We start from the raw sequence: 23,038 nt of genomic DNA, 5'->3' as shown, positions 1-23,038 counted from the left end.
GAGAGACATAAACTGCAAGGGCCTCGTCAGCAATGATAAAAACCCCTGATGAGAGAAGTTCAGAGAGAAGTTGGGCGGCTCGAGCCCCATCGTGAATACTAGACACAATCAATGGTTTTTACTCAACAGATATCCTGGGTTATTAAAACTGAAAACTCAGGAAATGTCCCTGCTATCACTGATTGCAGTGGTTGAATAAAATCTCATGCTGCTGGGGGATTATTTCCAATCGGTAAAACAGAACAAATGCTTGTATGTTGTATTGAATCCAAGAAATAGACCATCAAACATAGTTATTCAGCCAACGGTAATAGCTGATTTGTGTAAATAATGCAAACTGTCAACATTTAGGATGAATACAACATTTTGATTCCAGGCTTTGCAAGGACCCTCGCCATGTTGGGGCCCCGGTAACTGAACCCGGCCTCCACGACACCCCGGCATATGGCCCACAGGGGCAAATGCTTGATTCTGCAGCAGCCGGCATGGAGAGCCATGTGACAGCTCGGAAAAAAACAAGATGTGGTTGGTGGAGATGTGGAGCAGCAGCAGGAAACAAACTGGGGGGGAAAACCCAACTGTATATAGGCAGATTCATTTTCTAAAACTAAGTTATGTGAAAATAAAGCAAAAGAAAGATCAGAAACCACTATCACATCTGGACATAATCCGCTTGCCTCACATTTACTGAGACCGTTCATGCAGGCAGCAGTCAGTCCTCATAATGTGGCATTTGTCTATAAATAGCTCCAGGTCTATTTATAGATTAATGGATGGATGGCTGTAACGCCGCCCAATGTCATTGCAGCCCTGTGACATAACAAGAGCCCGCGCGCAGCCTGCTTTTGTGCCGTTAGCGGTCGAGGATCGCTTCTCTGTGCTTGTAACATCTTTGGGGATTTGGACACGAATCACAAAAATATGCAAGTGTCTCTGTCCCAGGTAGGTGAAATGTTCAGCAGTGAGGCCGGTCATCACATCGGCGTCACAGTTTGACTCAAGCAACCGTGTGTGTGTGTGTGTGTGTGTGTGTGTGTACGTGGTGTGTGTGTTTTACTAAATATAGCATTGTTTCCCTGGTAACGTCCGATGTCCCTCATCAACTCAACTCAAATGGACATTTTTGTCAATGAAAATGTAATATTTCCAAACCCATTGATAAAATTCCTCCGTTCTCGTTGTCTCGCTTCCTCTTTCACTCACATAAACTGGTATAAACGTATGCAAATGCACTCATTAACACACACACACACACACACACACACACACACGCACACTCCTCTCCACCTCCCAACATGCATTTGTGATCACATAAAGTCAGATACGCTCCGGAGGGGGTGTGTGGAAGAGAGATCCATTATTTTTGCTTCTGCTTGCTGCTTTTGTGTGCAGCTCAGCGGCTGAAAGGGGGCGATCAGCCAACCATAACAATCCATAATGGCTTTTCTGCCTCATCCACAAGTCTAGAAGCGTGCCTCCGGTCGGGGCTATCCCCATGTGCCCCCACCCACCCCCCGACTTCGGCCTCCGCCACGCCTGATTTCTGCGAGTGTGCACGTGTGGGTGGATGGGCAGGGGCTGTGTGTGTGAATATGTGTGTGTGTGTGTGTGTGGGGGGGGGGATCAGGGCCATGGCTGTGACTGTGACAGCGGAAGACCCCATTGAAAAGAAGTGGAGTCAGCCAGTGCGACCGGGGGCCCCTGAGCCTGTCTGATCACGCAACGACAGGGGCACCAGGCTCAGGACTGGTGCAGAGCTGGTCGGTTGGATGTTCTGAGGATCGGCACAGAGTTTGGGGGCAAAAAGACTTAAGACAATAAATGCAGACTACAGAAGACATGTTGTGCTTTTAGTAACAGGTTAATAACTGTCTGGTTAATGCATGTTAACATTTTGACCTTCTCTAAGGAGTTTAATTTTTTCTTTTTGCCATTTGCTTTGTCGTTTTCCATTACATTTCCGTGTCACAGAGTGAGTGAGAGAGTGTCATAGCCATGCTGATCGGCATTAATATTACCTATAAATACCCAAATATATGTAATATATATATACAGATACTTACTAGAAGCTTCTCCATATTCAAGCAAAAAAAGCTTATCAAGCAAAATGAAGCCAAATGCTAAAAGGTCATGCTTTGTTATGCATGTTTGCATCATGCATGAAGGAAAATAAATAAACAAAAGCATGAGAAAATGTTTTCACCGTGTTACTGTATCGTGATGGGGATTTGAGGTGCAACTTGATGCAACAAACTGTTCATCAGGTGTAATTAAAAGACAGGAAATCATTCCAGGGCCTCTCATCAGCCCTGACTGCCTTCACCTAATGCCTCCGCGAATTAACCACCAGTTCTTTCACAGGAAGTGTCTGTGTTTCGGCATCAGAGGCTCCGCAGCGAGCGCCTCCTCCTTCCCCTGCTCTCTGCTGACCACTCCCAGGGGAACAGCATCCATTTTAGGGAGGAAAAGAGCAATGCAAGAAAAGAAAAAAAAGGCAAAATGATGGAGGAGGAGAACAGGAGAGGGAGGACTGAGAGAATGAAGGGTTTTATGTCAGGGTGGGATGGGGCGGGTGAGCTGGAGAGAGCGAGCAGAGGGGTTGGGGAAAGTGAAAATAAGAGGAGACTAGATGAGAGGAAGGGAGGAAAAGAGTAGACAGAGAAAAGGAGAGGGAAATCAAGTAGCCATCCGGTGATCATTTTACAGGCTGAGGGGAAGTGTTCCTGGAGAGGGGAAGGAGCCAGACAAATGACTGAATGAGAGGACAGCTAAGTGGGTGGCAACACAGGCCTATTACGAAGCTACCGGCCTTCACCAGTCCTACAGGTATAGACAACAGGAATCACAGAGGTGAGCTGGGAGTTCAGTTTTCAGATTTTTTTTTGCAGACAGCGCTGTATATGTAAGAACGCATATGTCCGCAAATGTTGCTCTACCTTTCTGTAACTTCTCCTGCCAGTCCCCTTGGGAAATGTCCAGGGTGAGCCCATGTGAGAACACAGCAGGAAAATCTCCAGCGACTTTCTGTATATTTTTTTTTCTGGAGTTCGCGTGTGCAAATGGCTTTTCAGTCAAAGTCACCAATAGAAATATCAACAGAAATCACGTCGAGTCAAACAACAGAACACATTTAGATCTTCAGATATCAAGAAATGACGTCATATGAACATCTCAGCTAAACCGTCTAAACTCACATTCCGGAGCAATAAACATGCCATGCTGAATTACATCTGCATACAACTACAGTATCGGATGCAAGAAACTATGTATAGAAATATATGATTGTTCCTGTCGTCAAATCACGACGGGACAAACTTGTATAGAAACAAATCATGTGCAACAAGTCTTCATAATCAAATGACAGAATACGACTTCGGTCTGTGCCCCCCAGCCCCCCCCAGAACGTCACAAGAGGACAACAAAAGTGAAAACCATTTTATGATCTCACATTGCTTTGGTTAAGGACTGGTTGGGTTCGGGCTGAAGATATGACGAGGTTTGGATTGAAAATGGCTACTTGGTTAAGGTTTGGGGAGCTTTGTCATGGCTATTATGAAAAAAAACCATGAGGTCAGGGAATGGTCACGGTTAAAACAACGCTGCCTGTCGGTTGGAAAACCGGAAAACAAACCACTGCCTCCCTTGTTAAAGCCCCATTCTGTTGTTGACTCATCCGTCCACTCCAACCTCCTCCATATGCGGCCCTTTTGGCTCCAAGCTAACGTCACTCTCCTTACTCCTTCCCTGCTGACAGTCAAGAGTCACAATTGCTTCGGCCCCAGGAGGATTTTTTTCTTTTTAAGCAGAACATGAAAGAAAAAGAGTTCTTTTGCTGGCACTCTCGTTTTCACACATTTGTGGTTCAGCTTCACACATGAGTTTAAATCCTGCAGAAAGTACAAGAGGAACCTTGTTTGCAGTTCAAGAAAATGAATTCATTTCCAAAAAAAGGTTTACTTAATAACTTAAACTTTTCCTTAATAATGCCCACTTACATTATGTGTGTCACACTGATGAAACATGTTTGTTTCTGCTTTTAATTGGGATTTTTTTTCTTTCAAGCGATTTTGTCTGAACGAACAAAAACCTCCAGATGTCCGTCGCTGTCATCCTCTTTCCCATAAGTCTTTGATTCTCCATTATTGTTGATACCCCCCCCCCTTCAGTCTCCGCAACTCTGCATTCCACATTATGAATTAATGGCCCCATGTGTTGACATGAGACATTGAGCGCGTGGTGCGCTCTGAGCACGGGAGAAACTTGCGGGGTTTTGTTGGAGAATCGAATGTTGTAAAACGGCCCATGCAGGGTTTACTGTGAGCAAAAAGGCAGATGGCGAGGCGAGGATGGCGAGTTCACATATGCAGAGCGAGAAGAAATATGAGACAGATGGTCATTTGTTGACTCATTTGTCACCGAGCACCTTTGGCACATGTACACTCCGGCAGGACACGGCTGACAAAAGACCCAACTCACATTTCTTCCTCTTCCCTTTTTTTTTGGGGGGGGGGGGGGGGGGGGGGCCTAAATGTGGTTCCCCACATCCCCTCTAATATGATGTTTTCATTCCGTGTCAGCACATGTGACCATATTTCTTCACGCCATCAACAGGTTTCATGCCCACAAAGGCTTCATAAATGTCCGCCTCTCCTTAATGCCGTCGATGTCTCGTAGAGCCCCCTCCCCTCCCCTCCTCCCCCCCCGAAAGTTCAAAATCAGATGAAACCAAATGAGGTGTGATGATGATGAAAAAACTAAGCACCAGGTGTCCCTGTCTCTCCTCTGTCTGCCCCCACTCACACTCAAACAGACACACTCACCTCTCTCTCTCTCTCTCTCTCTTTTCCCTCCTTCGTTCCCTCCCTCCCTCCCTCCCTCCCTCCCTCCACCTGGTCTGCTTGGCAGCCGCACAGTCCTGGGAAGTGAGTGAGAGATGTTGGAGAGCATTTGGTTTCAATACTAACAGATACCATAAACTTCGGGTGAGACTCTAATGAGAGAAGTGTGCTCTTCCTCTGCAGCGCAGGAAGGCAGGAATTACGGCAGGAAAGTATCAGACGTTATTGCTGCCCTTCTACCTGCCTGCGTACGTGGAAACTTTGGGGTTGCAGCTGAGTTTACGAGGTGCTGTCAGTGCACAAAATGTCCATGAAACGCTTTCGACCTTTGAATGAAAACTACTTCAAAATAGAAAAATCGGATTTACAAGCCGGACAAGTGTATCAATTTGTGCTCTGTGCGTGCATGTGTGTGTGCGTGTGTGCATGTGTGTGCGTGCGTGTGCGTGCGTGTGCGGCTGAGTCCTGTAAGGCCCCTGGTATCCAGCAGAGGAATGCAGCAGTCTCTTGAAAAGTAGTTATCAGCTAATGAGAATTCCACTCGGAGCAGGAAGGAAGGGCTTAGAATGTGTGTCCCTCAGCGAATTGGGGCGAATGTTAATCACGATGCCTTTAAGTGCACGCGTGCACACACACACACACACACACACACACACACACACACACACACACACACACACACACACACACACACACACACTCATGCGCACACATGCTCGCATGCATGCACACATAGGAGTCTAGACCGAGCAGAAAGCTGCAGAGCCTGACACATGAGTGGACGGGAGGGGAGTGGGATATGTGTGTGTGTGTGTGTGTGTGTTGGGGGGGGGGAGAGAGAGGATGTTTTTAAAAACTAGGACTGGTGTTGTCTTCGTGGTTTGGAACTAATTGGTTTCAGATGTAAATCAGCGCACACAAACTTGAGAAGGCCTTAATGTTCTCTGCCTTGCACTCCATCTCCCTTTTCACGAAGCTCCCTCCTCCTCCTCTTTGTCTTGATTCACCCTCTTTCTTTCTTCCTTGCTTGTCGTCTTCCACGCATGAACCAATCGGTCAATTAATCGGACGTCCGTCTTCTTTCCGCGCAGTGGTTGTAAGTGTCATGGAGGTCGCAGCTCCAGAGAGAATGAATTCAGATGGAACATGAAAAGTGGAGGTGGCTCTGTTTTTTTCTGTCGCTGCAATGCCATTGCATCACTATGCACGAGTTCTCCAGACAACACATTGACCCCTTCACTCGCTGGCAGTTTGCATCTCCTCCTCCCCTTCAATCTCTCCTTCCATCTATCTCTCTTCCTTTTTCTCTCTCTCTCTCTCTCCCTCCCTCCGTCTCGCTTTCTCCCCGTTTTGCCATGAAGGACACCAGGCCTCTGGAGATCCTGTCCCTCAGGAAGAAAGCAAGAGTCCCCCCCCCCCCCCCCCCCCTCCTTCTGTTTTTTCATAACCTATTATTTATGTCTGACAGACCTCCTCCAGACAAATGGCTGCCATATGGAGAAAGAAAGACAGAGAGGCAGAGGAGAAGGAAGGAAGGAAGGGGGGGGGGGGAGAGAAAAATCGCTCTGCATCCTATTTCTCTCTCGCCTGTGAGTTTTTCTTTCAAGAGTTTTGGAATCTTGATCAGGTTTTGACAATGGTTCAAGGGCTGTTGTAATATTCGGATGGCTTCGTGCCTCGTGCCACATTAATGGCAGCATGTATCTGAACCGCCTGCTGTCTTATCGGGCTGATGGAGACATCAATCCTGGCCCATTGTAAAGAGATGTACAGCCTCTGACAGTTGTAAACCATGACCACACTCGCACCTCGTCTGCGGCCCGCGGGGATGCCTTTCTCTGCCCTGTACAGGTGAAGCCTTTTATAGGACCTTTTTTTTTTTTTTTTAACTGAGCTTTTAAACTGGGTATTTCCAAATGTCTCCGTTTCAGAGGCTCTAAAACTCCAGAGTATTTGAAACGGCTGGCATAGACAGAGCAGAAGTGATGCGTGGTAAATCAAAAAACGTTGTAGTGTGGACGGAGCCCAACATAGGAAGTTGTGTTCCCTCTCTGTAGCGAGGTAGAGCGTGACGGTATGGAGGTGAGGTTCATCAGACTTTGATGCAGGAGACCAGAGTTTGCGTTTTGTCACAGGCCTGCAAAAAATAACTGCCTTTCGATTAACCATAATTATGATCTTTCTCTGCCTTTAACCAAGTGTTTTTATGACTCTACTGTACTTGTCGTGCACAGATATTGAGGAAGTGATTTATTTTTCACAATATCTCAATTTCAAAATGTCGCAGTTTGATGTTAAAGACACTGTAACTCTTTGTCTGGTGTGTCAGACAACACTGAACTGTAGCCAACAGACATGCTTCACAAAGCTTATTAGAAATGTTGGTGCCGATCGTATAACTGGCAGATAGCTAATCATTCCCGCCCCAAGTGGTTTCATGCAAAAGTCAGCTGCGAATAAATGGCAAAATAATCAGAGACTATGTCTAAACTACCACGCGTTGTCACATCTAAATGATTATGTCTAAACATTACAGGATACGTGTAGAACAGAAGAGGCAGATGAATTCAAAAATTCAATGTTATGTGTGTTCAATTAATTCATCACATTCTCCAGAACCCACATGCAGGTTCCAGATCTGGTCTGCAATACAATTTAATTTGCGCTCAAGGGAAACTATCGATACAATCCGACTCAGATCGCACGCGAGCACATCAGCTGTGTCCGAATTCAGGGCATTAAGGATGACTTGTATGAGCAGTATAAGAAACACGAGCAGTATACAAGAAACTACATAAACAATATCACGCCCTTTGAGCTTTCAAAGACTTACACAATAAAGGTGTCATTTCCCCCATTATATTATAGGGTGAATATTATTCACTTCATCCATCTATTCTGGGCTTGTAATATTGTAGAAATGTGGCATGTGGCCATTTCATAGAACGGATACCTCAAATAACGTGTCATGCCTTTCTTTTTTTTGGCTGCAGTTCCTGTGTTTTGCCTCATTTTTTTTAAAAACATGTGTCCTTCTGCCCCCCCCCCCAGCTTTTGTCAATGTTTGTCCTTCTTCGGTTTTTCTTCCGGTCTCTTCTTCGCTGCTCTCGCTCTTCCTGTCAGAATAAAAAGTGTCTCTCATGTCTGGTCCCTGAGGGAGCAGCTGGCCGGCTAATCCCCGACGGGGGCCTTCTCCTCCTCCTCCTCCTCCTCCTCCTCCTCTTCCACCCGTCTGCCCCCCCCCCCCCCCTCCCTGGATCTCCCTTCCTTCCTTCCTTCCTTCCTCCCTCCCTCCATCTCTCGTGTAATAGCTCCCTTGTTCCCACCGGACAAAACAGCACCTTTGTGGCCTCTCTCTCTCTCTCTCTCTCTCTCTCTAAATCCCCCCCCCCCCCTCCTTTATTTTCTCTCTGGGAGTGAAGAAACATTTGAAGCAGGAATAGGGAAATTGTAAACAGCAGGTTTTTGGGCCTGGAGGCCGAGGCAGAGTCCGGCAGGGCTCAGAGTCCAGCAGAGCAGTGAAGCAGGCTTTTGTTATTGGGGGATTAGTGAGGGAGGTGAGGGTTGCCACCTCCTACACGGTACCCACCCCCCCACACCACCGCCTCTGATCACCACCCCCAGTACAACACACCCTTACACACACACACACACACACATAAAACGAAGCCTGTAGTGAGCTTTAAGATGCTTTCCAGGTCTTAAAAACAGAAATAAGGTCTAAACGAGGACCACTTTGGTTGGTTTATGTGCAAATCAGTATTTAGTTGCTGCATTTAGTGGTACGTTATGGCTCTGTAGTCACTGTTACTGTTACAGTCATTTGGGAAGAGGGACCATCTGCATTTAACCTTGTGCTTGAATGAGGAAGGGAAATATTTTTCTTCTCCATAACGAACGAGCCATTACCTGCGGTCTGTCTCCAATCTCCCTCTTGATTAGTTTCGCTTTCCGCAGTTTCCTCTGGACTAATTCTGCCTCATATCTTTTACCACCACATGAGTGGGTGCATGTTAAACTAACAGTTTGACGAAACAGACGTATTCAAGTAACACAAACTATTAGACAGCAGTCAGATCTCAGATCTTTGACTAAGAAAAGAGAAATGTAACAAAACTCAACTGATCAATATGCGCCAATACAAATAGATATAGGATAACTGATTAACTTGACCTCTGTGGCCCTGCTCCACAGGTCAGGCCAATCATATTCATATAATCGTATTTGCTATCGAAGACCCATCTGCGATTCCAACATGGAATTCCATTTTTTTTCCCTGACATTTTCCTGAAATTTTAGCAGGAGGCCGGCAGGAAAAGTTACGGAAAATGTCCGCAGCAAAATTTGTGTTGACTGCAAACAAGGTGAATAACAACAATAACAACGTCAATGGTTTACTCGCTTATTTGCATAATTTGTATGAAAATAGATTTAACACTGACAATAATCACTTTCCTAGATACTAAAGAATCACATTTTAGAGGACGTATTGGTCACTTGCCACATGTAGCTTGACTGCTTTTACTTACAGGTTTACAAAAGGGCAGTCCGTCAGCACTGACCATTGTTCCTATTGCAACTATCCATCAGTACCTCACTGTAAATCACAAAAATGACATTTCCTGTCTTCTGAAGAAATCCCCAGCATGTGGCTGGAAGGTGTGTGCTCAATAAACACACGTGCGAACCGGTGAGATCGATCAAACACCGCGCGGCTGGGGATTGATGTGCGCCGGCCGCGGAGAGAATGACAACCTCATGTCGAAGATTTAGCGCGGAGCTCGAAATACAAAGTGAGACAGGTTAGTGTATCGCTCTTTGATGAGCGATATCGAATGGCTGTGGAGCGTTTCCCTCTCTTTGCCCTTTGTGTCTCTCCCTCACTCTTCCTCTCTGCCGTCCTCCGTCTCACTCCTGGTTTTGCGCTGAACTTTCCATCCACGGCCTGCCTCTCCCTGTGAGTGCGCTTTGAACTCCTCAAACTGTTCTTTTGAAGGGGTAGAGTCATAAAGCGTCCTTTTATGCCGGCCCGGTCTCTTTGATGGGGTTGTCACTTTGTACAATGCTAAATTCTGAGCCTCCGAAACTTCAGACAGGCATGACCGCACCCACGCAGACGGACAGACACACAGAAAAACACGCGGACGGACGGACTTCATAAATGACAGGGAGACATCAGATTTGATGTCTTTACATTGTTTTTGTAGAAAATAAAGACATTCAGGTTTGAACTGTGAACATAATTTCCAACTGGATAATCTACTCTACCAATATATAATATTCTGGACAAATGGTAATGTATGGAACATTTATAGCTTTGCCCCTGTCGGTTATTCAGTCCAGTGTAGTCCTGACTGAAATATTTTAATCGCTAATGGAAGGGTTTGCATGAATTTGGTTAACTTATTCATGATTGTCAGACAGTGGTTGGGTCATTCTGCAGCTGAATCTCAAATATCTGAGTTTCTATAACTGCCCGAAGAGGAATCGAAAACAATGACTTTCAGATTGCAGTTGCATTACAAAATGAAAATTATCTAAAAAATAAAGAAGAGTCTATATTCGAGCTTACAGCTCAATAGGTGGTTTACATGCAAATGTAACCATGGTTTGTCAAAATGAAAAGCTTTAGAGCCCCAGTTTCATTTCAAACATTGAAGTACAATGTAGAAAACAAGATGAAAACTCGATTGCACCACTGGGAAAAAACATGTTGGAGCATGAATACGAGGTTACAAAGACAATCTGGCAGGACACAGGACAGGAAGTGGGCACAGACCAGGTGAGTAATGAAGTTAACGGAACTGCACTGGCAGGAAATGTAAGCGAGCTGTCAAAATAAAACTACAGAATTTAACAGGATGCTGCACTATAATAATATACTTTATATTATTTGTTAATTTAGTCTTTTTTTTACAGTGTTTTCACTCAGGTTTATGTATTCACAAATTGAAACTGTATAAAAGCAGGTGGAGACTTTAAATACGTGCAGTGGTACTTTGAGCTATTTCATGACCAGGTTCACCATCTAACATCACTCCAATTCGTTCTTCAGGTGACGTGAATGTGTGTACCAAGTTTACGGCCATTCATCCCAGAGACATATTTCTGTCTGGACCACGGTGGGGGACCAAACTCACATTGCCTTCAACTTTGTCGGCCCGTTAGCGACGCTGCTGGCATGGAACATGTTGTCATTTATCTCAAACACATCACGAGTCTCTTCAAGTAGACGCTCATGATGTTCCAGCATGAAATGAAAGCATCGACAGCCAAAGTTATTCAACATCTAGATATATACCGCATTTGGCTACCAAAATTATATGATTTGGTAATGAATTACTTATGGAGTGCATTTGTCCAGGACAAGCCTATAACATCTAACCCAAAATCAGACAGTCTGGTTGGGTGTGGGGGGCCAACCACTGGGCCCCAACCCACCACACATGTTTACCATTGGAGCCTGTGTTGTGGTGTCACACCCTGTGAATAATGCACATTCTGTCTTTCGTCACCTGTTCCCCCCCCCCCCCCCCCCCCCTCTCTTTTCACCCATGGCTCCTGTTCATTCTTACCATCTGTTTTCTCTTGATTTACTTGATCTTTGATATTGGAGTGTTTCTGTTAAAAGAAAATAATGGTTTGACGCTGTGGCTTTCTTCTCTCTCTTTTTTCGGGGCTCTCCCCTCCTCTCTTGACGTTAAACAGGAACAGAACTCAGCGACTGACTGTGTCTGTCTAGCTGTCCGTCCCTCCGTCCATCCATATCAGGGACATTGGGAGAGCAAAAATAAAAGAATGAAATTTTAAAAAATGCTTGAGTAGAGCAATGGGGTAACTGTGGAGGATACCACAACATTGGGAGATCTCTTCTTTTGGATGCTTAACAGATTCTCAAATTCTCACCATTGACTGTATTATATTTTACATCACAAATTCCTAATGTCGAGTAGGTTGCCAGACTTTCTATTTTTTGTAGAAACACTGGGGTGTAGCAAAAAAATATATCATCTCCCACGCTTATACAGTAGATGTATCCTGTCTTCCATTCTCCTGTTAGTTCCCAGTTGTCAAATGGTGGCCATTATAGTGTGGGTTGGGTTTCCTATAAGCATCCCAACACTGAGACAATCTTTGTTCCATTGTAAGCCGTGAGCAAAGAGAGGCTTTTGGGAACCTGGCTTTTCCCCGGGATCCCTTTCACCTGAGCCGGACAACAACAAGGGGGACTGGAGAAGACTGGAAAGGCTGATGGAGAGCAGGAAGCGACAGCAAACTTGCGTTCAACACAACAATGCGGACACACAGACGTGCAGTACGTACAGGGTTGTGTTTAAGTCCGGCTGGGGAGTCATTGCAAACACTGACGCAGACAGCCACATTCTCTTCCTGATTGGTTCTCATCAGTCATGATGACGGTTCTTTCCCTGATTTCATCACGCTCTTCGCGCGTGACACTTTTCCTGAAGAAAATTAAATCGCATCATTCCCTGACTACCAGTGGTGAATGTAACATGGACAACGAATTACAAGCCTATAGCCCTTACTGTCGGTGACAGTTTCCCCTCATAGTCGGCCCAAGCAGACCAATCCCCTAACCTTAAACTATTACCATCCCCTCATTCAAATTATTTTCTGCAACTAGGCAACAAACTGCAGAGTAGACAATCTGCTTCCTGTTTACACTGGTGTGCACATGAGTGATATGAATATATATATATATATATATATATATATATATATGTTAATAATCTAGAAATAAATGGAATTCATTAAGAACTCCCTCATACCCTTGAAAACAGAATATGGTCATTTGACTTACTCAAATTCACATGACCACTTTACGTCTTTCCAATTTGTTTTAACATGCACATATAGGATGAGAGTCCAGAGAAGGTTGAGATTTACAGTATGTCAAATTATTGTATTTGTAATATCAGTAAATAAAAACAACCACTAGATTCTGAACTCCTGTATAATTTATGCCTTCTGTTTATGTCCACTCTTTCAAATCAGCAATTAAGAAAAAGGAGGAGGAAATCTACACCAAACTTCCTCTGAGGGATAACACATTGAGCATCAACGTGATGCTGATGCGATCCTGGAACAGCGAAGATCTGAGGTTTACTGCTCGTGATGTGTCAAGGTGTGCGTTTATAACGTGAGTCTTTGCTATCGGAGTGAAATATTGCTTCAGGACCCGTCCAGATCCGGTGCCAGGAAACCAGCCTTTAAAGAAACAGAATGTTTGTGTGACAGGACCCCACTAACTTCTGAAATATCCATCACCCTCACATTCGGAGTTCAGCGGAAGTGCTGTCAGGGTTGAGTATGTGAAACAGATTTCTAGGGACAAGATCTCTACACAAACATCATAAGGCCTCTGTTAAATCAGTTTGATCATCAGCCTGTTTTCGTGCTGAGCATGTGTTCCGCTCTTTGGTCTGCGGGGTGTGGGTGCGTGTGGGTTTTTGCGCGTGTGCGTGTGTGCGTGTGTGTTATAGTGTGTGTCTCCTCAGTAAGAAAGTCTGAGAGGATGTAAATCACCCCGTCAAAAGTGAGCGCTGTGAAAACATCCTGAGTGCATAGTGAGACACACACACACACACACACACACACACACACACACACGTGCACACACATGCACAAACACTGGAACTGTCCATGTGAGATGAGTAATAATTCAGCTGGTGGAGTGAAGTGAAGGAAAGTACAAGAAAAAATAATCAACGTACGTCCTGTTCTTTATCTCTGGAAACAAACTTTGTGACATATGTACATCTATCTGTCCACCGTCAAATACAAGGATGAGTCAAATGGAACATCTCGTCAACCCACGCGACCATTATGTAAAATTTCGACCTCAAAACCTTGACTAAGAATTTTTGTCTTATCTGTCCACAGACAGAGTGTATCAGCGTTTTTGTTTCCAGCGTTTTATTCCCACTCACCTCGGAAACTTTTTTTTTTTTTTTAAGGTTTCCTGTGTCGGGGGCCGACAGCTGAAAGTGCTGAGAGCTAAATATAACACAAAGACATCTGTGGTCAGAAAGTTTTTTTGAATCATGCAGATAAGCGTTTTGTACAGATGTGGGCTGTGAAAATGTGAAGTTGACAGTTACTGTAAGACTGCGTCAACGCACGATGGTGAGTAAGGTGAAGTAGATTCAGGAGATGTGGCTTCAGCTTTTAGTGAAGGCTCAGGAGTTTTCAACCTTAATATTAAGTTCATCATAAATCTGTAATTTGACTTATGATGGGTTGAGAAAGCCCCTAAGCCATAAAACATAACAAACCCATGTGAAATAGCATAATGCGAGTACGAACCAATTTTAGATGTCAGATGAATTTTAGGTTATACAGTAAAACAGCAGCCGACGGATCAAAATGCAGCTGCTCGTTGTTTTAAACTGTTTTCTTTTTCTTTTTTTTTAAACACATCCAAGTCATATGTTATCCGGTAGCCGTCACTGTGAAATAGGAAAGTGCTAAGATGGCTGTCAGAGACCAATCAAGCCATGGGTCAACGGGTCACATAGTAACAGGCTGCAAAGGCCACAGGAGGAAGAGAGAGACACAGAAGAGAAAGAAGCAAGGAGGGCAAGGACAAATGCCTTTCGCTTGAGTGGCCTCGCGTCGGCGGCGCCATCTCTGACTGTCATCACCTTGAGTGACACGCATCGGGGTTGAGGGGTCAGCAGGGGTGAGGAAGTGGGATGTACGTGGGTGTGTGAGTGAGGAGCTGTAAACCTCCTTGGATGGGGGACAATAAAAGCCGTGATTGCGGGGACAGGTTCTGAGCCTGTTTGACCAAACGTGGCTACACAGAGTGTCTGATCTCTCACGACTGGTTGGGGAGTCTGTTGTGATTTAGACATCAGTAATGTGAAACAAAAACTGTCACTGTAAAATGCATCTTAATATTTCCTGGGCCGTTGGGAGGCACTGCCCCAGCAGCAGGGGATTTTTTGGGGGGGGGGTTGTGCGTCATTCAGCATGTGTACACCCGTATATGTGTGTAGCCAACAACAAGAAACACAGACAAGGAAAAACTGTCCCCGAGCATCGTTTAGACGTTTGGCTATAGGCCTCATTAGAGGACAAACAGTGGAGGACGAGTGGACGGGGGGGATGGTGGGTGAACATGGAGGATTGTGTGACAGAACAGAGGATAGGTAGGGGGGCGAGGCAGTAGGTGGGTGGTGTGACCGCTGTGAAAGGTTAGGCTACTGTTAGTCGGGTGGGAGCTGCACAGGAGATTGGAGGTGAAGTGAGGGTGTGACTGACACATGGATAGAGGGACCAGCAGTGGGTGGTAGGAGGTGGCAGGCAGACAATAATGGTGGCAGGATGCGGGTGTGCTCCATTGACGAGTGTGTGTGTGCGCGTGTGTGTGTGTGCGCGCGTGTGTGTGTGTGTGCCACTGGAGGCCATGCGCAGTCTCTATGTTGTTTCAGGTGTCCATACACCCCCAGCCAAACAGCAGCAGGCCCTGGAGGGAGGACTGGCAGCTCATTAGCCTGATCAAAGACTCCACTTCCCCCTCTAGTTTAACACACACACACACACACACACACACACACACACACACACACACACACACACACACACACACACACACACACTGCTGTGTTTACCTGGCTAATCCCAGGTTAATCTGCTTGATATGCAGGATGTGGGGATCAATTAAGGAAATGAAGGTGTGGCGATGGAGGGAGGGGGGGAGAAGGAGGAAAAAGGAAAGGTGAGGCGGCCCAGAAATGCTAGATTTCCAGGTTAATTATGCAGATCGTTCTTCTGTTACGTAAAAGGGGTTAAAGAAACACGCAGACTAAGACAAGACTAACAAACTAATTGGGGTGAAATTCACTGTGGCTTGGTAGTGACAGTATAGGTTTCTTTTGAGCTTCTGAAGAAAACTGTTTATAAACTGTAGGAAACTTTTCAAGTTAAACTGTGAGCTGGTTTGCCCAAAAGTCAAACAATTCCTTGAAATAAAAAATAAACATGTATAAATATAAGAAATATATAAAACAAAATATAATCTATAAACAACAATAACAGAACGTGTTTACAGTATTAATACAGTAGTCATCAAGTATTACATGTACTATGAATGTTTGTAAACCGGAGGAGATATTGACAGCTACAAAATTGAAAAATACAAAATAAATCCTTTACAACTAGATTGCAGAATAATTCTGACCGGGTTTCCCATTCATGAGAACTGAAGTCACTGCAGACAGCTGGAAGTAACCAGCTTATTTAAGTGCAAGTAAATGCACCGAGTGACAGAGCTCCTCTGACAGAAGCTGACTCTCAGTAATCGTCACCACTGACTCAGCCCCTGAAGCTGACATGATTCACTCCAGTGAGAATCCTGTCATGTAAAAAATAGACCTCGTAGTGAAGCGGCCGCTGTTTATTTTCTTTTCATATTGCATCGGATCCTGATTCATATCCTGTATTGACTGGGCCTGCACTCCTCCTGACCACCTCCTCATCCATCACAACAAAAGAGCCAGTGAGTCAAAGCATCCCTCTGGAGCCACATCCTCTCCACTCAGGGGGAGATCTTGTGATATTAATCAGAGGCGTGTGAAGCAGCACAATCGCTATGCTCACATCTGGACACAACAAATGCACACACACACACACACACACATACACACATACACCAACTCGCGGGGGGGGGGGGGGGGGGGGGGGGGGGGGAAATCTGATCTACATACACATGTACAGATCGTAAACTGATACTTCTATGTTATTATCTCACCGTTTCCACTCATCAGAGTTAATTCAACAGTTTTAGATTATTAAACTAACACCATGAGCCATGACTTCATGTTTTGGATTTATTTCATTTCACAATTTTCATGATAAAAAAGGAATGTTTTTAATTTCAATGATAATGTAGAAAAATTCAACTTTAGCTCGTGCTGCCCTTAACAAAAAGACAAGTTAAAAGGTTGTTTCACACAAGGCAAAGATACAAATACAAATATTTACAAAGATAAATAAAATCTGACACCTGAGCCTCATTTCCTCAGCTGGGACCTGTCATTGATAAAGTCTCTTTCCTGGGTATACCTGGAATTATTGAAAGACCTCCGTACAAACAACAAGCATAGTTTGATGTTTCGGTCAATAAACATATTTGCGTTCTTGCTGAGGGTTAGATGAGAAGATCAATGGCATGTGGCAAGCGTGAAGCCAGGAGATGATTAGATTAGCTTAGCATAAACACTAACAGGGGGAAACAGTTTACCTGGCTCTGATCAAAGTTCAAAAGTGTGTGCCGACCGACCGGCACCTCTGAAGCTCAATAATTAGAACAGCATTCGTTCGATCTGTGCACCAGTGCATCAGACTCCATGCTAAGCCTGCATCCACACGGCCACATTTCAGTTCTAAGATGCATCACGTTTGCTAGGTTTTCACGCCTGCCGTCCACGCTGCTCTGGAGTTTTCAAGCACCTGAGACTGAGACTTTTGAAAACACTATTGTAGACACGCTAAGTTACACGCATACTACTACGTTTTGAAACAAAAGGATGACCGCTTTAGCTCCGGATCACAATTAAACTCCGTCCATACAAACACACCTGAAAACACTGGGCGTGTGCTTAACAGGAAGCAGATTGTTTTCTCTGCAGTCAGTTGCTTAGTTACAGATGATGTACCAGCTAGAAACAACAATGGTGACATTTTAGAGGAGGACCGACGAGGTGGTACTGTCACTTACAGTTAGTGTTTGCAAAAGTCTATGTGTCGTCAATGAGTCGTCATCGATAAGAACCAATCAAGGATACGGGTGGAACTGCGTCATCGTTTCTTAACGTCTGTTTTTGCCCATTCATACTACGACGTTCCCCCAGAGTTTTCAAACTGAAACGGGGGCCAGCAGCATTTCCAAAATTTCTGATTCAGGCGCCTGAAAACTTTGGTAGTAGGGTGTGGACAGCAGGTGTAAACCTAGTAGTGTGGATGTAGCCTTAGTTTGCATGGACCTTTGGGAACAATCATGCAGACGTTCACATTTGGGTGATTTCACCAACGACAGATCATTCCCCGTTTCTTCATGCTCCTGTCACGAGCATTGACGACCACTGGTGAGTCCAACGTGGATAATGAATATTTTTGCCCAGTTCACCACTGACCAAATTAGGAAAAACAAATGGCAAGTTTAGGCTCCAGAGATGAAACTGATTTCCCTTTGCAAGCCACCCCCTTTATCCTTGACGTGTTTCCTCTCCAGACTCGTGGCTCACAGGAAGTTACTGCTTCACGTCCATCCCGTCTCCTCTCCTCCCGACCTTCTACTAGCCATGTTTCCTTCCTCTCTCTTCTTGTCCTACACTCCTCTGTAATCATTTTATACCCTTCTCACCTCCTTCCTCCTTTGCTTTCTTCTCCTCTCCCGCCCATCTACCCTCTTCTCGCTTGTCCGGTCCTCTCATTTACATCCCTTTATTCCACTCATCTGACCCTCTTGTCTTTCCTCCTCACCTCTCCTCCTTTCCTCTCCTCTTGTCCTGGCGTCCTTCCTCTGGATGCTTAATTCAAGCTTGTCATCAGTGTCTGTGAGGTGAAGTTGGATACTGCTGAAGCCGATAACTTGCCGCCTGTAACACTGCTTCTCTCTATTTGGGCCTGTTTAACGTGAAAAAGTAGAATATGAAAATAAGAGACTTATAAGATTTTGCAACTTGTAACTCAAACTTTCCTCAGCAGCATATGAGGAAATGATGCAACACTTAAATACAAAACACCTCAAACTGACCAGATGTAGAGATACAGAATAAGTTGATCATGAAAGTCCAAATCGAAATTATTGGCCCTGGAAAAAAGAGGGTGTAAATGATAAAATAAATAAAAAATTGTTTGAAGTTTTAAATGCAAACAATTGCAAAATATGTATACCTGATAGATTCTGTAAACACTAAATACATGTGGCCGAAAATAAAAGGATTTTAGCTGTAAGGTTTTTTTTTCTTCTTTTTATGGGGAAAAAAAGAAATTCCTTTACTTCACGGCCCTTGGAAGCTGGGAAGAACCCCGCTGGGCGAGGGCAGGAAAGGAGAGCTCCGGTGGAAGTCGACCTTCGACTTTTCTTCAGAGGAGTGACAGGATCCCGATTGCACTCCGACCTCAAGGGACTAACCAATTGCTGAAGTGTGACCTGCCGTCAGGGGCGTGGCTACCAAGTCCCTCGCTTCTCCCCACCACCTCGCGCATTCTGGGCATTCCAAGTGTCGCTGCCGCACATATCATCCAGGCACCCCAGGGTTACACACACACACACACACATACAAGCAAATTTGTGCTGCAAAGTGCCAGAGCGGTTAGGACTTGGAATGAGAGGTTTAACAATAAACTACAAATAATTCATGTTTGTGGAGCGTTGCATTTAAAAACAACGTTTTGTAAGATACAGTAAGTTCAAGCCGAGTGCGAAAGTCCACAGACTGAAGACTGTGAATCAATTTCAGCTTCCAGAAGTTGACCTCACCTGGACTGCAAAACCGGTTCTGCACAACTGATGCAACAGAAAATGGAAAACTTCGCTCCGGGGCATTAATCTTTTCCTCCCTCTGTATTTGACAAGGGTGTCAGAATTAGTTCATACATGTAACATCCAGCCCACACACACTACTTTGTCTTTGATGTTCCCAATTACTATTCGCTGGGGAGATGGAAGATTCGCATTTCATCTAAATTTGAAAGAGTGAAAACATGATCAGTGTCTGCCTGCTTAGTTTGGCACATTCACGAGTCTTAATATGAGTCATGTGTATGTTTTGCGGCTGCCCATGCTCCATATTGGTTGTTCTCTGCTATTTATGCATTTGCACATATAAGTGCTTGCGTATCCTTCCAAGTATAGACCCACTCTGTGTGGACACACACACACACACACACACACACACACACACACACACACACACACACACACACACACACACACACACACACACACACACACACACACACACACACACACACACACACACACACACACAGTCTCGACTATGACCCAGACAGAACCAGACCAGGCTACACACTAATTACATGCCTGAAATTAGACATAATATCAGCCAGCCGGTTGACTATGGAAATAGTGATGGAAAGTCAAGTTAGGGGTGCGTGCGTGTGTGTGTGTGTGTGTGTGTGTGTGTGTGTGTGTGTGTGTGTGTGTGTGTGTGTTCAAAAAATGTTATGGATGTCTTTCTGTGCACGTATGTACATGTGGGCTGCTGGTATAGCTTAGTGGGTTACCCTCCTGACCTTGGTACAGAAGGTTTCCCTGAGTTCATCAGGGCATAATTGGGATGATGTAAATCTATAGCAAAAAAATGGTCAACAGTCTCTATCAGTCCCTGCCATCACCCATATTAAAAATGTATCACACTATGTATCCTAGAGCTGGTTTTATTGATCCCTACAGAGAAATTCCTTCATTGCTTTTCCACACACTCAGGAAGTTCAGAGGTCAGGGTCAGTGACAGAGCAGCACCCCTGCCGCTGACATGGATTCAGGGTCTCGCCCAGGTCATCCAGTGACCAGGCCGTTTTCACACGAAAGAAGCGTAGATCAATTGATAAGCACTTATTTCGTCAAATAAAGTATAGATGTTTTCTTCCCGCTCGTGAGGAAAAATCTTTTCAGCAGGCATTCGCTGAGACGAAATCTTATTAATGGTTCTCTCTGGACTATTTGCAGTTATTTTGAGGTCACTAATTTGAGGACTCAATGTAATGCTCTTGCCCAAAACCATGGAAAAAAGCTTCTGCTAAATGGCATATGCTACTTGATGTTGTCTTAAGTTTGACCAACCCAAACCAGGTGAGGCCACATTTCCTGGGAGGGCTGCCCAGAAAAAAACGAGAAAAAAACCCTCCTTGCTGCCCTGGACGGACGCTACTAAGGGACCAGGGCCTTTCTCACAATGGGTGTGACTATCTTGAGCCACGGTCCCATTTCCTACTGCTGCAGAACCCATGTAAATTTATTGGTCATGAAATGTCCTTTTAGATTATAGACTGATGCGGAATAAAGTCATGTTACAGCTAACTAGATGGACAAAACGATTTCTTACAGCCTAGACATATTTCTATATTCCTGCGATTACACTAATGTGTTTAAATTTATTTCTGGCGTATGCACATGTTAAAATATGATGAATTATCATTGACAAATGGGAAAAAAGAAAAAGGATTTTAAACCAAAACTAATGAAAAGAAACTGTTGCCTTTAAGTAACAGGAATTTTACGGTGAAATTTGATTTCCCTAAGTGTACTGAAAAATATTTGACTGGGAGTAATATAATAGTTGGATCCTTCGGCAGCAGGACCAGTGCAGATCATTTGGCCCCCGTGTTGTTATTCCAGTACAGGAATTTTCTTGCTCTCTAATGGCTCTAAGTGAATTAGGGTCTAATGTATCCTATTATGGTGCAATGAGGGCAGGCCAAAGTCATCAAACCCTTTATTTTGATGGATGTGGACACACAGACTCACACAACCACATGTACATGCACCCCCGCCCTCCCCTTCCTACCTCTCTCACCACACACCTTTTCGGACTCCAAAGCACACAAACACACCTCCTGACCAGGCAGGCAGCGAGGAAGGAAGTCAATATTTGAGGAGCTGAAGCTACCTGGCCTCGTGGTCAAGCTCCGCCCCTTTGCTTCAGGCAAACTATATGGGGTTTTTCTACAATGCGGCTCTCAGTTTGCTCAGTTTGAGTGTTCCCTGTAGGTTGGAGCTCAATCATTACGTCCACTTATTCTATTTATTCTTCAACCGTATGTCCAATTATTTTTAGCTAATGGCGAACTTGCTAAGTAGTTTCCATCCATCTTTCACTCTTAAGGCGCCGCCCGCTCGCCTGAATGTTTCAGAATTCTTCCTGCTGTTGTGAACGCAACCGACACGGACTATTGCGTTCTTCATATGTGAACAGCAACCTCCGGAAAATGTCTTGACCCAATTTTCCGGATATGGTCCAGAGTTCACGTCTTGAAAACAGCTTTGGTTGCTACATGTGGTGACAACATTCATCGGCTGCTTATTGTGAATTCACCAGCACCAATTTAATCCTATGTGGTTGCGTATCTTCCTCCAGATCGCACGTGAATATAATTTTATGACACATTTCGTTGAGTTGAGCTTGTTCCCCCTGGCAGCTCCTGAGCTATACCCCCTGAGGTACAAGTACCCCCACTTGGAAATCACTGCTCTGTTGTAAGCTATATGGAGAATTTTAGTCCAATCAATGAAATGGTTAATCATAGACAATGGGACATCATGCGGAGACATCCCAGAGAAGATGTATTAAGAGAACAGTCAGAATAATTTTAAGAAGTTTCCCTCCAATCCATATTTGCACCAACGGCCTTCTGCGATTCGACGAACAACCAGGCGGTGAGAGGGTATAGAATAATGACAAAAGTTTGCCACCGGGACCCCTCAGGAAGTAAATCATTGCATTTAACACAACGAACCAGCATTAAACCACTTTTTTAAGAATCTCTGTACTATCACTTTTTGTGTCATCGTCGTTTTTTTTTCTCTACTGAAGATTTTATTTCACGTGTGTGAGGAAGTGGCGAGCACAGCGTCATGGTGGTGGCCTCGTGTGAAAATCACTTTGAAGGCATTCAGAAAAAAAACCTCAACCTGTCACCCTGCAACTACAGGCCCACACAACTGCAAATAGGCGAGGGATGCGTATTGTAAAGTGTCAGGAGTTGGGGGGGAGGGGGGGGGTGATGGTTTACCTGCAACAGGAAGCTTTTGATGTAAGCTGAGAGCACTCTGTAGAGCTCTCACTGTGATTTGCATTTAAGCTCTGCCAACACTCTGCTCCCACACACAGACACACAAATACACACACACACACTGAACAATTACAGCCTTCTTAAAGTTATCGTGTCTTGGGAACAGTCGGGAAAAACAAGACTGACAAACAACAATAGATTAGTGAAACGCATCAAGCGATAGACCTAAGTGATGAACAAAAAGGCCGTTGACGTGGTAATTTGATTTTGGCTGAAATGGGTGTGTGGATTTCTCCGCAATCTACAAATAGAAAAGAAAAGAAAATGCCATTTTAGTACCAATAGCGAGGAAGTATTGTGTTTTTTGTTCCAAGGGAAGGAAAAGAAAAACATCCCCTTAACATCAAAAAATG

The 23,038-nt window shown here is 44.6% G+C and overlaps 1 protein-coding gene and 1 long non-coding RNA gene across 4 annotated transcripts in view; both read right to left on the bottom strand.

Annotated features, from left to right (window-relative positions):
- Window positions 1-23,038, bottom strand: part of LOC118300637 (rho GTPase-activating protein 26-like) — a 149,916-nt gene that overhangs the window by 90,989 nt on the left and 35,889 nt on the right. The window lies entirely within an intron of this gene.
- LOC118300641 lies at window positions 16,680-22,294 on the bottom strand. Its single transcript, XR_004790125.2, has 2 exons — window positions 18,622-22,294; window positions 16,680-18,491 (listed from the first exon to the last, which is right to left on the bottom strand). It is a non-coding gene; the product is annotated as an uncharacterized LOC118300641 (long non-coding RNA).

Source organism: Scophthalmus maximus, chromosome 2 (genome assembly GCF_022379125.1).
Source record: "Scophthalmus maximus strain ysfricsl-2021 chromosome 2, ASM2237912v1, whole genome shotgun sequence".
Classification (NCBI taxonomy): Eukaryota; Metazoa; Chordata; class Actinopteri; order Pleuronectiformes; family Scophthalmidae; genus Scophthalmus; species Scophthalmus maximus.
Note: the sequence above shows the minus strand (reverse complement) of the source record. Positions and strands in the feature narration are given on the sequence as shown.